At 42.2% G+C, this 15,383-nt stretch overlaps 1 protein-coding gene across 3 annotated transcripts in view; it reads right to left on the minus strand.

The window, feature by feature from the left end:
* LOC128879995 (uncharacterized) overlaps nt 1-15,383 on the minus strand; it is a 119,899-nt gene that overhangs the window by 99,807 nt on the left and 4,709 nt on the right. The gene's annotated exons all lie outside the window — the stretch shown is intronic.

Below are 15,383 nucleotides of genomic sequence, written 5' to 3' on the forward strand. Positions count from 1 at the left end.
GTAAAACATAAAAAAAATTGACTTCACGTAAATTAGCATTTTTGTCGTCTTTCGATCGTCGCGGAAATTTTTCAAACGATCAGTAGAAACGTTAGTTTCGAACAAACTCTGAAGAGATTATTCTTCCACTGCAGCGTATTCATGAATGGATATCTTCAGGCCCTTGTCCACGATCGAGAACGTTCAACTAGCCACTCGTGTTTCGAGACGGTCCGAATCTCGACGAACGGAATACATATATTCAATATCGAGAGGAATGGACGATCGTGGCAAAGGAATGGGTCGCTGCCAGACAAAGGACCGCGATAATAAATCAAGCTTCGTGACTTTTGCCATTTTTGCCCGCTGCCAGCAACAGGTATCTTCTTTTCGCTTGACGGAGAAGCTCGTCGATGATTATCGGATGCTGCTGCCCAAGTGTTTCACGCGGTAACGTTTCTTGAACGATATTAACCCTTTGTCACCTGGATAAAATTTAGTTTAATACGAGAGTCACCACTCGAGAGGTGACTCTCGGTTACCATTAAGATTCACGCAGCAAATATCTACAATACTTGATGTTTCTTTAGATTTAATTTCTTTGGAGCTCGAAGCGTCGATAAAATGATTGTCGCCGAGATAAAGGTGACCTTATTCTCAAATCTAAAGATAGCTCTTTCGGATAGCTTAGAATTCATGGCAATAGAATGCTAAGAAACATTTCGAGTTGCTGGCAGATACCAGAAAAAAAGGCCTCGAGAGCAAAGGGTTAATTTCATGCGCGATTCATAACGCAAGGCGTGAGGTCAATATTCGCTCGATGGACTGTTTTACGATAGGTGGAATTTATAACCATCGCAATCTAGAAAGAATTTTTTAAATGACGATTCAAGGTAGAGATTCGCGAAGAATTAAATGAGAAAATAATTTCAACTTTCGTTCCAGTCTTTATAGTTTCGACCCTCTGGGTATTCAATTTTTCTTTTATGAAAAAACAATTCTTTTTGTTTCTATATTCTATTCTACGAAAAGGGTAGAGATGATATATGATGGAAAGCTTGAAAAGAAAATTAAAAAATTTATGTCTGATTTTGATTGAAATATAAAATACATTTTTGTAATCTTTCAGAATGTACGCGACAATTTTTACACTCGTGTCTCTACCTTCGAATTCAGTACAGTAATTACATTTAAAAAAAGGCGCATAGTAATCGAATACATTAATTCTAAATAATTGTATGCAGATTCGACACCAGCGTATCGCATGATTAATGCAATTCGTAATTCAGCTAAATAAATAACGGGCAACAAACTCGAAACGCGTTGGCTCGACGTGCGTCATGAAATTACAGCGAGAGACGCGCGTAATAGAACACGCGGAATATTTGAACAAGTTAATTCGTCCAACCTGTGTTCCGACTGAGAGCACCCGGTATCATAAAGAGAGGATTATCATCGATCGACGATATTTTCTAACACCTGCGCGCAATTAGCATGAAATACAGTTAGCGGCGCAATTACCTCTAATTGCGCGGAAAATACACACCGCCTACAATCGAACCGGATATCGATAGCGACAAATCCATCTCGATGCCAAATTTGATGGTCGTTTTAATCATGCAGCTTGTTATACATTGTTGCTCGTTAAATCTAATAATCTTAAATAAGAGAAATTGTTGGAAGGTATTTTTATTAATTTCGTCGTATTAAACTAAATTTTATCCAGGTGACAAATTACGAAGAATAACTTTTCTACATCGCCATAATTAATTAGTTTCTTTGAAACCTCTTGTTTCGTTTTTTTTTTTTTTCATTTTGTCCTGAAGAGGATCCTCAGAATTAGTTATAAATGGTTACCATAATTCAAGTTTAAGTCACGCTATGGTGACGGTATAGTAATTTTTTAGTTTCTACTCTTTTTCGATTTTTTTCCGAGCTTTGTTCCATCCGGACTCTCGTCTCGGTTGCGACGAAATTGAAGATAATTAAATTCCCGACGGAGGATAGTTAGGTCATTAACGACACGTCATTTTCACGCCAGAAAGGACACGCGAGATGGGGTGTTGGCATTTAGAGGCGGTGAATTGAAACAAGACGCTATTATTAGCGAGGGGAATACGAGGATTGATTTACTCGTGCGAGTTAACGTTGAACGGGGTTGAAGAGAACGAAATCGTTAGAAGCGCACGATATCTGGTTGATCCTACGGAATCCTCATTAGGGTCGACGCGTTGGCGTTCCGCGATAGCTTTTGTATCAACTGAAACCTACTTCAGAGAGTTCCACGGTACTCGTAACATGTATTACATAGCGAAAAGTTTAGCGGTTGAACTATTTCGTACAAATTTAATTTACGTAAGAGCAAACGAGAGCTTAGTTTTCCACGCTGAAATTTAATTCCTATTTAAAAACGCAATTATAGGTTAAAAAACAAAGTTAAAAAACAAATCGGACGTAGAATCTAACCCAATGGCTGGGCCAAATTCACTCCAAAACGGGAATTTCAGTATTTAATTCTGAAATTTGATCGAAAGCTCGATAAACGTTGCGATACAGAAGCAATTTCCCAAGCTCTCCGCGAACATTGAATAAAATTCACCGAATACAAGCAATCGTACCCAGAGTTCCATTCCTCGATTAATTTGGAGCAGAATTAAACGACGGATGATCGTTTGAATAACGATCGACGAGCGACGGTTAATTATCGCGACGCAGGTCTGGATGAGACGGAACGCAAACTCGATCTGGTTTAATTATTACGTAACGAGAAGTCCGCTGTAAATGAGAGACAAGGCTCGCATCGTCTTGTGTTTAAACTGGGATCATTTGGAACAGCTGCCAGCCAGAGTATAACGGTTGACGGAGAAGGTAATCAGATCACTCAACCGGTGTCCTTTTCATTTCCTAGACTAAAGCCGCTCTTCCACAAAGACGCGATGGAGACAATGATCGCGCGACAGGTGCCTTGTACGAGCTTCCTTATAAATGGTCTCACAGTTAAACGTTGGAATTGAACTGAGAATGGTTTGCAGGTGGGAAACCTTAAGCCTTTCTTCCACTCGAAGGAAGCAACTAGTATAGGGTTGCTTGTACGAGGGATTTTGGAACAGTTTTCCCATCGATCGATAGGAAAAATGATTGCTTTAAGTCGTTTTCCCACTCGAATGGCGCAAATATTATGTACTCAATCTTCAAGCCCTTCTCCCACGTACCATAATAAGACACCGATCTCAGAAAACCTTTTATTGTACTTTGATAATCACTTGTACATCAAACGTTTAAGTCTTCCTTCCACTTAAACTTACACTTAGGCCCCTTCTCCCACTTGAATATGTGACGGTCATACTGCAACAAAAATGATCACCCGACACTCGTTTTTGTACCAAGCATTTAAGCCACTCTTCTGCCTAAATAACGTCCTACCACAGTAACGACAAAATTATTACTCGCTGTCTAATCATTAACCTTTAAGTCCCTCTTCCACCTGAATTATACTATCGAAATTCATCTGAAAAAGTCACCACTTAAACCGTTCTCTCGCTTGAACCAACTATAGATGCCTTTGAAAAGAAAAACTTCCCCTTCCATCCTGGCACTCGTCATACAATAATGCTCGTCCTGAAACGACCATGTTACCACCTAAACGAGCAGCAATTAAACTGGAATTACCGTCCCACCTTGGCACGCTTACGTACCTCCGAGACGATTCCGCGAGAAACGACTGCGGCATTTTAAACAGTTGTTTGCTCTAGGATGTCGCGCAACAAGTACGCCCGGTTGAAATGTTCGAAACTCATCCGTGAGATTCCACGAGGGGTCGAAGCGTCTCGGGCAATTATTCGCGCGCCATTCCGATTCCCGATCACAGGCTAATAACGTCGACGAAATTACGTTCCAAGCGGTCGAAACCTCCCTACCGTGAGCGGCGTATCGATTCCCATGGAAAATTGCTCCGTGACCACGAAATTGTCTCGCAGCACAATATTTCCAGGTTAATTGCACGAACGGGGAAAGTTTTCGAACGGTCCGCGAGACTTGTTGCTCCCTTAATCGGCGAAAATACCCGCGAGCCCCTTTCATCCCGAATTTTCCCAGTGAAAAGTTGCCCCCCTCTGGTTTAAAGTTCGTTTCGAATGCCCTGGTAATTTGAAAAGTTTCCCCCTGCCCCCTGATCCCCTTTCAGTCGTTCGACATATATATTTCTTCGTCGCGTTTCGGTGGAATTGTAACAAATGGCGGCAATTATCGTGGTCGCGGGGGAACTTTTATTCTCGCAAACATCTCGGAATGATTCATCTACGACTGCTCGAGGGATGGTTCTTGAGGATGCATCGCGCGTTCCTCGATTCATCGATATTCCCTCTTTTCGTGTTTTCTGTCTCGTTCTTCGAGATGAAGACACTTTCGACCCGTCACTGTCGCGACGATCCTCGATAAGGGTCTTTCGACGATGGACGCTTTCAGGGGAGGGGCCAGAGGAAAGAGTAGACGCTCGTCGATAAGCGACGCGACGTCGTGAAGTTTTATTGGTGAAATTTTTACTTGCACGAAATCATAGTTCGTACAATTTCAGAGTTTCCGAACCATGCCGGGTTGACGAAGTAGACGTGCCCCGAAGTTTCTAGCGGGAGGACTGTGACTGTGGGGTTGAATTTCAAAATTACAACTTCGGGGGGTAAGTTTAACTTCGGGACAGGGGTGGTCAACCTGCTCGGAGCGGCAGCGTTTTATTGAATAAATAATGAATATTATTGTCGAGACAAAAGTAAAATTGGGACTTTGAGTGAGTTTTTGTAATGAATGGGATCAGGAGCGAACGTATTTGTCAATCGAATTGATTGTTTATTACAATAATCGTCTTAAACAATTTCACTAGAAGTATTAACAAATGTAGTGTTCAAGTAACGATATTTTGCATTTAAAACCTCCGTCAACTCATAATTTGCGCTACTAATAAAATTGGAACAAGGCTAACTCAATTCCATTGACAAAATATCTTTGCACCTATTTTGTCCTAGATTTAATTCAAGCGTCCTCGAGTTTTCTTGTAAGCCCAGTTGGGAATTGCTGTTTTATAAGCCCCTCTTTGCACTTAATTCGATTCAGTACTTTCATCTTCGCTCCGCCCCTAAAAACCCGAGGCTCGTACAAGCCGTAACTCGCTTTACCATCGAAGCGGGGTTTACGTAACTTTCCTGTAAAAAGGTTCCACGTAACTGCATCCCATCAGCGAGAGGGGATAAATGATCGCGGGAAATGTAATTGTAATAAAATCGTTAACGAGCCGCGACGAACAACAGCGTTCACGTCGAGTAATGAGATGAAACTCGATTACGGGGAGACAACAGCTGTTGACACATTTAGGGGGAAAAATTATCTCTGTTTATTTGTTATATGGTTAGTGCAAGAATTCGGTAGTTGACACTCTTTATACCGCCACATTTTAGTATGGACGTATAACAGAAGATTGTGGAATTGATTCAGTAAATGGCACTCTGCATATTGAACATTTATAATTAATATACAATAATAATACAGCGAAGAGAAACGATAGTTTACCTGAATCGTGAGGTCAATTGTGAAGACAACCTTATAACGCTTACACTTTGGTTCGTATATTTACTAATCGTACGCTTAATAACCGAGTAGGAATAATAGCGAAATAATTTAATTTCGAGAGGTAAAATAAAATTCGTTGGAGTGTTAAAACACCTCAAAGGTGGGTGACAGCAATCTCCGGAAAATGCATAATGCGATTAACGTCAAGTATTCGGTAACCTTTTAAACTTTCACAATCTTGCCATCGTTTCCCTGGCGTGCGAACTGTGACGGTGGTGAACGTAATTACGCTGCAGAATACAGGGCGAGAGAAAAACACCCCATTACCGCAAACACCAGCTTCCACGAGCTCTTAGGAGCGACTCCAGAGCGTCGAATACGGCCAGATCGTAACTTGCGTAAGAACTTGCGACGACTAATTTAACGTACAACTATGTGGATCACGGGATCCGAGTAGTTTCTTCGGCAGGAAGGACAAATAAAGAGAATCGAGGACTATAATTTAAAGAAAGAAGGAGAAAGCTTCTTTCTCTTTTTTTTTAATTATTTTGTTTAAGGTCACATCAACTACATGGTTATTAGTGACCACGTTAATATCTACAATTCAATTACAATTGATTTATTATTTCATATTTCGTTAATATATCTACTAGTTTGAGAAATTCGTTTCTGTTGTTGAGAATCGTCTGGATATTATTTAAAAGTTTGAATTCTACTCGATCGTGCTGCATTCCTTGACATTCTTCAATTAAATGTTTAATTGTGTGAGGTTTGTCACAAAAGGTGCATGACGGTGGCTGTGATTTCGTTATATTGTAACAATGGGTTAGATTTGTGTGGCCAATTCTCGATCTTGTTATTGCCACTTGTAGTCTTCTATGCAGGCTGGCGTTATACTTGATGCTGTATTATCAATTTATAATTGCCCTCAGGGACTGTAGCTACGTTTGATTGTAGGTACAGTACGGGTGTAGCGATCCCGAGGTACCCTAGCTAATTAGATAGTTACCAAAACAAGTAAAGCAAGAATTACAATAAATGTTGAATTACAGTCAAATCGCACCACTTCGCAGCCTTATAAATAAAATTCTTTTAAAGCATAATTACAAAATAAATCGAACCAATTACGTTACATTAAACGAACACACGTAACGACTAACGAGTATCCTTACTTGGAATTCTTGGGAATAATTTTTAATATACGATTACGAGAAGTGATTCACAAGCTCCCATCAGGGGCGGTCTCGGGTCTGGGGTTCAATTTGCTGGGCGTAAAAGATACGAGCGCTACAAAAGAGTAATCGTCGGGGCGCTATGTCGGGAACTGAAATTATTTTCCATTGGGGGCAATTTTTCGTCGTGCCCTTCGCGTTCCACCTCTTCTCGCCCTCGGGATTCAGCGCGCATTCCCCGCGATCACGCGTTTCTCTTGAATACAAACGCAGCGATTTCTTCTGCAACTTTACGACCCGCTGCAGCGAAACAATATCGCCCGGCGTAGTTTTGCCCTCTCTACCCGAAAGTACACTTTCATTTGACGAGTTTCGTTCAAGGACGAGTACTTGGGACGGAAGTTATTGCATTCCACCTGAGGAGAATGAACGAAAATAAACGTAGACACGCCGATGCGTGCGCGGTAATGTCAGGAATCTTTACTATGGGATGTTTACAGTCTGACGAAAAGCGAAACAACTAATTTTTCGTAGTTCGAATAAATTATTTTCTCTGCTTTCGAAGAACCGTTTATCCGACAAAAATGGGAAACGATGGGATCGATTCTTCGTATAAAAGTGCGTCGAAAATGTGGAATGAATTTCTTTCCTATGAAGCTTTGTTCGTGAGATATCGAATGTTCAATAGTCGACCGCAACTGTTTACTAATAAGGGTCAGTAGTAGTCAGTAGGGGTAGTAAAATTGAATCGAATATCTGTAACACAATTCCCCGATACGTGGCTTTATTTTCCAGCGAGCTGGACCGGAAAATTCATCGAATACCTCTTCGTTCGAGGACTTGCGGTAGTCGAGGTGTCTGATCATTACTGGTTATCTCTACTTGTCCCAGTGTTCAGTAACACTGACAGTGTTATCTGCGCCCCATCGAGCTGACTACATAGAACTAGTTAGCGTATAGTAAGATTGATGGGAAGCAGATAACACCATCGTCGATGTCTAGAGACACGAGCGCAAGTAGAACCAGCGACCAATGGTCAGACACGTCATCCCAGTCGCGTTTCAGGACCGTAAAATTATTCCTCTCGAAAACGACGCTCCAAGTTTCGAGGAAACTCTACTCCACGTTTTCCATTTGTTTTTACACGAGAAGTCTCCCCGTAAGAGAAAGACTCGGCGCCTCGAGAGTTTTATGGCATTCAGTTTCCAAGAGAGCGCCGGAGTGGTAAAAGAGAAAACTATTAAAAAATTGCGCGAAAAATTTCTCTGTATCTCCAACGGTTCGGAGTTTCCCTCCGTCTCTCGCGACAAACAAAAGCACTTGCCTGTTGTTCCCCTTCCTTTTGCAAACATTTGGTTGCGTCGCGAGATTCGACGAGGGGCTTTGTGTAACATCAAGACGTTGCTTAACCAACGAAACCAGCGTCGGGCGAACTACCGCGAAAAAACTTCATTAGTGTTCTCGCACCCTCGGTAAATACTGTAAACTTGGGTAAGCAAGACACGTATTAGGGGTAGAATTGCTTGAACGTTTGCACAGGGCCAAGCAGGCTCCAGAGAGTTCCGCCGACTTCGGAGTACCAAAACCGGAACTCGAATCTCTGTTCACCTTTAAGGTCTATTTACACGTATCTGTAACGTGTCGGTTCCGTATCCGTTCAGTTCCGTATTGTTCCATCAGTGTCAGTGATTTTAAATATTCTTCTGTCGTTTTTGAATGGGCATGTTCGCACACATCCGACACCAAATACTTTGATCCATTTTTTTCGACAACAGAAAATCGCCGAACACGCAAAACACTTTTAACCTATATGCTTCTCAAAAGCAAACGAAAAATGATGTATAGCTGTAACTGTGAACATATTTGTTCGAGACGAATCGCATCTACATAAGAAAAAAAAAAAAGAAAACAAAAATCGACTGTAGATATCCCGCAAAATTCAAAAAGTCACCTCACTTTTTGATCACACCTCGTATATAATACATTTTTCTTGGCGTGTCCATTTATAATTTCGCGTTCCACTAATGGGGACGATTAAGTGGAATCAGTGGAGTGTGAATTATAAAGAAAGACAGCTCGCCGGGCCGTGCGTCATCTGGAAGTGCGTCAGGAGTCGACGCCTACGGATTGCACGTGTTCTCGCGAGGAAAAATGAACGATCACGATAACAGGAAGAGTAGACGCGAGCGAAATCAATCTTTCCGCTTGTGAAATTGTTATCGAATGACGGTACGTTCGCGAGTCGGCTAGGTTTGGCTTCCTATCGGTCGTTAATCAAACTTCAATGGGGACGCATCCCGCCGTCCATAAATCGTCGCGATCTTTTGTCGACGAATAGAGGGCTCGCTAACGTGATTCCCGTGTCACGATGTATAAAGTGCTGCCCACGCAACCGGGTCAGGCTGTAGTTCCAGGTTGGAATGTTTCCCTCTACAGCCTTTATGCGACGAATTAAAAACCGCGGAAATAACGGCACGCCGAAAAGGATCTAGAGTCGCTTCGCAAAAGTGAAGTGATACTAGAAGTGGATACTCGCTATTATTCCAATTATTTTCCAAATATTTTCCTCCGGGTGGTTCATAGACACGGTTCGGTCCAGTTACGTGGAACGGCCGGTCTCGATAGGCGTCTCGATCGTTAAAATAAATAAAACATGCACCGGAACGGGCGTGTCGCTTCCAGCTGCCATCCATCCGGGCGTATCGGATGGATCTCTTGAATAATATATTCGCATTTCGCAAAAAACAAAGTTTCGCCCTCCTCCGTTTCTTCTCTCCAACGTAAACAGGATTACACGAACGCGATGGGTTTACTTTCGTTCGTATCGTCCTCGCGGATATCTAAAGGAAGTTTCGTCGGTGTAAAGGTTGAAAAATCGGTGAAAATCGGAAGAATTTTCCGAAAGATCAACCACCGTGAAATTAATCACGATCACCGTCGGAAGGATCCGCTCGCGGCACCATCAATTTCGTATTTTTTCGTTCAATCCGTTTCCGCGACTCACAGCGATGGACGCCAGGTGATAAATCTTTCTTGGAGAGAAGGGGCTGCGAAGGAAAGAAGAGAAAAAAAAATGGAGGGAGACAGAAAGGACGAAGGTTGGCTCCGGCTCTCGCGATGAGGAACTATGAAGAAGTCGGTCCCCGTGAAACGTGTCGGGAATGCTCGTTTTCCTGGACGGCAACGATACAGAACAAACTAGGCGACACTGGACGGATCCAATGACGTACCATTAATACTGACACGCATCAGCTTCTGAGCGTCGTGTAGTGCTATCCGACGAGTATCGAATTGAGTTGTCCTTGGTTCGACAAGATAGATTTCTTGCGAGCGACGTTGATTAATCGTCGATATTACCCTCGTACAACGATGATCATCGTTCTTTATTCAGGGGAGGAATGATTTACATTAAGAGCGAGAGGAGGAGTGATCGCGACAGAAATGACTTTGGTTGAGAATTGTGGCTATATTATGAATAAATGGGTGCACGGTTGAAGCGTCGATAAATTATTCTAATAACGTTTAAGGGATAACGATATTGTAAAAGTCAGCTTGAACAGGGACTCGAGCTCTTCGGGGTCTACACGCACGGACTCGCAGGGTCTACATATGGAATCGCACGGACTTCGTTGCAAGGATATATCTCTAGACACGCAAGTAGAATTTATTTAAAGTATTCTCATTTTACAAAATATAGTCCACGATACTTCCTCTAAATTTAAGATCTCCCTGCATGAGGGAGTTCTTAAATTATCTTCTTTAAGCCGTTATCAACCGATATGCTTCTGTTACAAATAAGATATCCGTTTCAACAAGGGCCATGTAATTGTTCCCAAATTATCCGCATCATCGTGTGTTTAAATCGATTTATTAGTCGACGACAGAGTTCGGAACGAGAATTGCGGCGCAGAGCCCGTGGCAAACCGCGGCGTTCGCTCTTTTTCCGCAGTTTTCTTCTTCGTCCAGCTAATAACTGCGTTGCGTCGCGTTTTCTTGCCCTAGTAAATTTATCGTCATCGTTAAGTCGTACGTAATACACTCTTTGTCCCGTTTCTTCTGCCGCTGTCTCGTTCCGCTCGCTCCTCTCGAATGGACGTGACGTTAATTGGATCCGATACAACGGGGGAGGAGGGAGGATCTAGTGGAGGAGCCTTTACTGCGGGCTGGGGCATCTTTTGACAGCCGAGACGGCGGATAAAAAACGTGTATTACCGTGCAAAGTGTTGGACGGAACGGGAGGCCTTCGCGAATGTCGCGAAACGATATCGAGGGTTGTAATATGTGCTTTAAATGGTAATTGTCCCGTGTCATCGTATCTGAATTCTAGACGTTAATTCTGGATATTAATTCGTTTCGTTATTTTTATAATCGAAGGCGTGCCATTTTAAGTACATGTGGACCCCTGAAAGTAAACTACAGCTCTTATAACCAAGAAAACTACATTTATTTTTATTTATTATTCCATCATACATACCATTTATTATATCATCACAACGAGATGTTCCCCAACGCTTACCCCAGGAGGAATATTTATCGTTTAATTGAAGCGAACAAACTTTAACGCGAATATCGACAAATGGTGACTTTGAGAGTTATGCGATCCGATCTGATAAATATTCCTTCCTTTAAAGCCAATCCGTAATGTTCCACTTGAAATGAGCGTAATCCACCCAACATTGATTCGTCTGTTTGCCGACGTTTACCAGGAAATACTACGTTCATAAATATGGACAACCTCTCCCCGGTTCTTCCACCGCAATTTATCGAGGCAATAATATTCCAACGTTGACCTTTCCGAGCCGAGTATCTTGCAAAATATGCATCGACCGTGGAATTGATTAAGTTTATCCAGCCAGAACTAATTACCTCCGGCGATGACAATTTTCAATAGCCGCGGAGCTTCAGCCTTTACACTCGCGCACCGGAATCAAATAGAGGGATATTAATTGTGCCACTTAGACTTTCGTGTTTAATAACGCTGGTTAACGAGGCTCCATTGTGCCCGTCGATTTCGAACATTTCGTATCCGTTTTATCTATTTCGATTCACGTATTGGTTTTCGTTCCGTTTCAACGGGATTATTGAATTCCCTGTCGCTATTTCGAGTATTTACGTCCCATTTATTTTAACAATTTTACGCAATTCGTACTTGTATGGGATGATAGACGCGCGATGCTGTTTTTCGAAATAAACACGGGATCAGTTTTCTCGCGTTGGGAGAAATAAACGCAGCGATGGAAAGATCCAGACGGATCTAGATCTTGACGGACGTACTGCGGGATACATTTATGAGCAAACGTTTTGTTACGGAGTTTCTCGCAGCGGCGAAGAAATACCGATACGCCCGAGAGAGGCAAGATTAAAGGAGATCGCGAGCATTCCTCTCACGTTTTCCAGCGCAGCAATCCTTACTTGTTTCCCTGGGATTTTAACGCAGCCGAACTTGCGTGTTTGCCCCGGAACTAAGGAAAGCTTGATTCGACGAAAAGATTGCACGAAGCAGGTGGCATTTAAAAGTATCTAACCAATTCCACGTGGAGGGATTTATGGCTTGACCCGTGCGCGACTAGGATTGGGTCACTGAGACTTGTTCTTCGAAAAAGACAAAGTTGAGTCACTATTTTTAACCGACTTCGAAAAGGAGGAGGTTACTCGATTCGACGTGTATAGTTTTTTTTTCGATATTTATTCAAATCTAACCAGCACGAGCATCAGTCATTTGTTTTTAAATAGAATCAAACTGGTGGGAGCGAGTTAAAAATTATATAAAAGAACAGAAAGAATTGAATTTATATTTAAGAATATTTGGGACACCGTTGTATGCTTGCAATGGCCATGATTAACCCTTTGCGCTCGAGAGGTGACTCTCGGTCGTTATTAGGTTCCACGCAGCAAATCTATAATACCTAATGTTTCTTTAGGTTTAGTTCCTCTGGATCTCGAAAAGTGTCAATAAAATAACAATCGGCTTACATCTTCGAAGTCAATATAATCTTAGCATTCGTGGGAATAGAACGCTAAGAAAGCATCTCGAGTTGCTGGCAGAAACCAGAGAAAAAAGCCACGAGTGCAGAGGGTTAATTCCAAATTTGATTCCTAATTTCCCTGAGATTAATTCTTCATTCGAAGTCGTTTAAAGGGTCGCTCGAACGTCACGACAGAGACTCTCTCGTTGAAAAGCCAGGGCCTAGACGAGCTTGGCTCGGATCGTCGACGAACCGTGTTAAATGGTTCGCGGAGACACGCAGGTACTTGTTGAATACAGGAAAAGCGGGGTTCGATAGGTGGTTGATGCGCAGCCCCAGCGCGAAACGTGTCCTCGAATGTGCACGCTACCAGGGAAATTCGCGGATCCTATTAGCATATCAATAGCTCGTGTAAAAGGAAACACGAAACGAGATTCTTGGCAACGTTTACCATGAATATCGACGGTGTAATCCTGCATTGCCATGTAAACGAGATTCGACAGGATTACCGGTGCGGAAATAGGGGTCGAGGAGGGTGGTGTTTGAAAAAAGACAGGAAACCTAGCAGCGTCATTTACCCCTGGCGAAATACCAACTGGATTTATCAAGAGAGATCGAACTCGTTATAGATATCGTTCGATTTAACCCTTTGCACTCGAGGCCTTCTTTTTCTGGTATCTGTCGGCAACTCGAGATGCTTTCTTAGTATTTCATTATCACGAATGCTAAGATTACATTGACTTCCAAAATGAGATCTCTAATTTGAGATTTGAAGATTTCAGGTCACATCAACGATAATCATTTTATTGACATTTTGAGTTCCAAAGAAATGAAACGTATAGAAAACTTAGTGGTGACTGAGAGCAGAGTTGGGTAAAACCCTAGGCTTCGAATAAATCTGAGGTTTGCCGGTATCTTTGTCTCGTTTCCTCTTTTGAACATCTTCCAAAGAAGGAAACGAGACAAACACATCGGCAAACTTCAAATTTATTCGAAGCCTAGGCTTTTGCCCATCTCTGACTGAGAGTCACCTCTCGAGTGCAAAGGGTTAATTATTATCATAGATATAAATTATCGAATCTCTAAAAGCGTTACGATGACACAATTTCTCTAGTAACGACGTTAAATATATTATTAGAATTTATAACGAGCCCTCCTCAAAATTACATCCAATAATTCACGATTAATATCATCTTGCTCGTGTAACAGTGTGCGCGATAAAGGCGCGCCATAATTAAATTCTGCTCATTTAAGCAAAGTAATACGTTCTCGAAGAGCACGGCCGGCACCTCGATTAAAAATTTCTAATTAGAATTCCTCGATATCTTTGATCACCCGACGATCGAGGATTATGACCGCGTGAATGCCGCGCGAAACGTTTAGGTCAGTCCTGGCCGGCGAAATTGATCGACCAATGGGACCGATGAAACCGTTAGACGAGCTCATTAGCGAAATCGAGTTGGCGGACGTCGAATAATTGCTGATATGGTAATATTTCCTTCGTGTCGCGTTCAAATACCATCGTATCAACGTCGGACGAATTACCGGGATGCTTCAGAAAATATCGCACGGTATAGTCGCTATTATTAATACGTGAGATTTCAATAATCGTTTGTTTTATTTTTAGAACTTGGAATAAGTCGATCCAATTTTTCGTGTTTTCAAATTAAACAATTTTTATTTCGCGATGAAAATAAAAATTGTTTAATTCGTACAAAGTATGTTACCATTCGCACAGTTTCATTTATCATTTTAAACGCTACACGTTCAATAATAAATTCACTGAATTCATCGTTGTACCACAGAGCCAATCAATTTCCAAGTCCAACACGCCTAAAGACTCGAACGGCGCGTCGGTCGATGTGATTGCGTTCGGAACGAAGGCAGTCATAAATCACCACGGGTGAAATGATGTCTCGTCGCGGTTATCAGTCGCTAAACTAAGGTTTCAAAGCCCGCGATATTTTCTGGAACGTGGCGATATTAAGGGACGTCATCGCGATGGTTCGTCGGGCGTATCGTGAATCATCTTGCGCGATTCGCGAGGCGTCGGGTCTATTTAAAGCCTCTGCTAGTGGGCGTCGTTGGCGTTTCAGCATCGTCGGAGCCGGGATGCAGAAGCTAGCGTTACCGCCAGCGTGCCTTTATCGATGGATCGATCGCCGACGCTTGGACTCTGGGTTAAGCGCGTTCCGATAACGATTCGCATACATATTGGTTTCGCGTTGTGCCGTCGAATTTCGAGCAAATTTTCCTCCCCAACAATGCCGAGGAAATACAATGTTGCGCCTGGTAAATGATTACGAGGGAAATGATTGGCGAATTGGAACGAGAAATTAAACCTGTATCATTGTTTACTAATAATGAAGAAGCTTTGGCATGGAAGAGTTTGTGAATATTGATGATGTCGTGAAGTTTTTTTTTTCTTGAGAAATGGAGGACTTTGTAAAAGGAACTGTAGGGTTTTAGTTTTTCACAGAGTCTGCGAGGAAATTCTTTCTTCCATGTGTACATCCCGTGGGACATGTTTGATTTAAGAATGGTTGTTAAAATTTATAGTAATTTATAATATTACCAAATAAATGTACAATGTTATTATAGCATGGTTGCAATTGTATTGGAGAGACGAAGAAAGTCAGATTTCATATGCTATACAAGAACTTGTCACTGGCCACGTTCGTCTGGCTAGTGCTGACACATTCTCCTT

This window comes from Hylaeus volcanicus, chromosome 7 (assembly GCF_026283585.1).
Source record: "Hylaeus volcanicus isolate JK05 chromosome 7, UHH_iyHylVolc1.0_haploid, whole genome shotgun sequence".
NCBI classification, from domain to species: domain Eukaryota; kingdom Metazoa; phylum Arthropoda; class Insecta; order Hymenoptera; family Colletidae; genus Hylaeus; species Hylaeus volcanicus.